This window comes from Lupinus angustifolius, chromosome LG20, assembly GCF_001865875.1.
Source record: "Lupinus angustifolius cultivar Tanjil chromosome LG20, LupAngTanjil_v1.0, whole genome shotgun sequence".
Taxonomy (NCBI): domain Eukaryota; kingdom Viridiplantae; phylum Streptophyta; class Magnoliopsida; order Fabales; family Fabaceae; genus Lupinus; species Lupinus angustifolius.
This window is the reverse complement of record NC_032028.1, coordinates 12,022,837-12,025,847: the sequence shown is the minus strand read 5'-3', so window position 1 is coordinate 12,025,847 and position 3,011 is coordinate 12,022,837. Positions and strand designations below refer to the sequence as shown.

Sequence of the window (3,011 nt, the reverse complement as noted above, 5' to 3'; positions counted from 1 at the left end):
TGAATATATATTTAGTGGGAAAACTTGAAATAATTACTACTATGATTCTATTTTTCATATATTTTGCCCTTAATATTTTTTATTTTTAAAGTAGAATCATATAATCTTAAATAACTATAATTAATACATCTTACTTTAAGTTAAATATTATAATAAAATACAATAACTTTAACATGAAGTATATCTAATAAAAAACATTCAAATTCTATAAAATAAAAAATACAATTTTTATACTTAATATCATAAACATGCTGTAACTTCTACCATAATGTAATTTTCATTTCCTATTTTGCCCTTCACATTATTTAATTTTTACAAAAAATAATATATAATCCTAATTAATAACCAACAACACATTAATTAATCGCATCTCTCACCTTAAACTATACATTATCATGAACGCACAAAAATTATAATATAAAGTAAACTAAATACAACAAATATATTCTAATTATAAAAAATGAAATATATAAAAACTGAATATATAATACCATGCAATATTAACCGGTAGGTACGAAGTGGCTGTACACACTAGTATATATAAATAATGTTTTTTTGGCATATATATATATAAATAATGTGTGAATATATATACATATATTTGATTTTTAGAATTATTGTTATTAGTATCACTGTTATTATTGCTGTTAATATTGTAAAAATTCTAATGTTACTACTCCTACTTGATTATATTCATTATTGTTTAATGGGTTACTCCTTTAATAATTTAAAAGAAATAATGGAAAGGCTAGAACCTTCCATGATAATGACACATAGTAATACAAAAAAATAGTATGATTTTAAAGTGAAATTAAATTAAATTTCAATTAAAAAATAAAAAGTTCCTAAAGCTCTTCTGATCTTGCAACTCAATTCTCTAGCCGGCCTCTCCATACTTTCTTCTTCCAAAATGTTTAGCGACACCGTTGGAGAAACATTTTTTTGGGTGAAAGATTAAAAATTTCTTCTTCCAAAAAATTAATGGTTTTCTTCAACTTATCTCCAACAGTTCTTCTACCCTCTCCATCATTTCTTCTTCAATTTATCTTAACAAACCACTACAAGTGACTCTTTAAAATCTCATTTTTATTTATTTTCGGTTCTAACTAAACTAAAATAGTAGTTGATTCAATGATCAACAGTGACAGTCTTTCTGCCCTCTTCATACTTGCAAAGGATTTTACAAGAAGGGCAGGAAATAAGGAAAAGATTTAGGGATATTTTGATTTATTAATTGAAATTTTATTTATTCTCACTTTAAAATTATAACAATTGATTTTTTGTTTTGCCAAGTGTCATCATGAAGATACTGATCTCTACAGTACTGGAAAGGATCCAGACTCATTTTAAAATATAACAAAGGCTTGTTTTATAGATGAATTTGGTTTTTAAAAGAATATCCTTGTATTATGTCTCTTTATATGAGATGCTAAAGTACTTTGAATCTTCATAAATTGATTGTGGTTTAGTCATTGGTTGATAAACTTTGATGTTTGGGTTAAGTGGATGCTAGCAGTGATATTCATGATGATACAACATTGAAGTTATCAGATAAAACGATTAAGGTAAGGAAGTAGATCAATATGGTCTAAGATTATTTCATTGAAGTTCAATTTTCTTATTCCCTCTAAAGTTAGAGAGTCTTCTGGATTATAAAGTCTCATGAAAAATTGTATTCCATGTAATAGTTCTTAATCGTTTTCATGACGATGTATAAAGTGTTATTTATTTTGATTTTCTAGAAATATGTGTATATAGATTTGTTTGGATTTACCATAATGTGAGATACTCGCTTATGATATTATATCGTCATGAAATATTGTTAAATAATTATTTTTGAGTTCATGTGAGTATTTGTGATAAAATAATAATTGTTCTATATGCCTATATGCTATATGCATGATTGTTTATTAGGTTAATTTTTGTTGCTTGTTATTATATACTTTGTATTGTTTGGGGCAAGATGTTAAGTGCCAAAATATCATATTTGAATTATGACACCGTGTTCGCTCACCATTACATCGAGTTGAATTTTGGATATGTTGTTGCTAACATATGGATCTTCGATATGAACGACAAGATCAATGAAATATAAAAATTTGGTTGCGCTAAGCGCCATTCTTACGCTCAACGCAAGTTGGAAAAATTCTAACGTACCTACACCAAGCACGAAAGCCACGCTCAGTGAAAGTAGCAACCTATAACCTGCGCTCAATGCAACCTTGGCGCCCAATGAAATCAATTACGAAATTCAACATTTAATCATTGTTTCATATAAGCGAAGTGCCACATATGCAGTCAGCGGAAAAAGGTGGTGCGCCCAACGCAAAGGTGGTGCATTGAAAGGTTGCATCTAGCTATACGAAGTGGTGCGCTCAATACAAGGCGGTGTGCTAAGTGTTGGAACCATAATTCAGACACTATTAAAGGGGTTTAATTTGGGTTTGTAAGATATATTGGAATAGGAGTACTTTGTACTTCAATTTATTTTTCTTTTTAGGGTAGTTTAGCTTGGGTTGAGGTGTAGAAGCAAAAAGAAAGGTTAGAAGAGCCAATCTATGCTCTTTGAAGAGGTAATTTCTTCTCCTAAGAGATTAATTTTTCTCTTTGTATCTTTGTGTTTAGTTAGCATGATAATATGTAGCTAAATGCAATATGATCTATATGTATACACTTTGATTCAAATTTATGCTATTTCACTATGTTTTGATTCTTATGAGTTGTTTATGTGCTTAATGTTTACTTTAAGATTGACCACTGATAAGGAAAATCACAAGTGTACGATTTTGTCGTCAAGTAATAAAATATGTCGATCCCACGAGGATTGAAAAGTTCCTTTAATTCTAACAATTAATTATACTTAACTTTAAAAGAGATTAAAACAAAATTTGAGAATAATGGAATTTTCTACAACAGTAAATTACGATAGCAAAGACAATAGAAAAATGAAGATTTAGATTAGGACCAGTTCCCAAGATAATGTTACTGCATTTTGTAAGAACGAGCTTGCA

At 28.4% G+C, this 3,011-nt stretch overlaps 1 long non-coding RNA gene across 1 annotated transcript in view; it reads right to left on the bottom strand.

Annotated features, from left to right (window-relative positions):
* Positions 1,634-3,011, bottom strand: part of LOC109335713 — a 12,416-nt gene continuing 11,038 nt past the window's right edge. The window contains exon 3 of the long non-coding RNA XR_002106237.1: positions 1,634-1,645. This is a non-coding gene — a long non-coding RNA (uncharacterized LOC109335713). The remainder of the gene's footprint in view (positions 1,646-3,011) is intronic.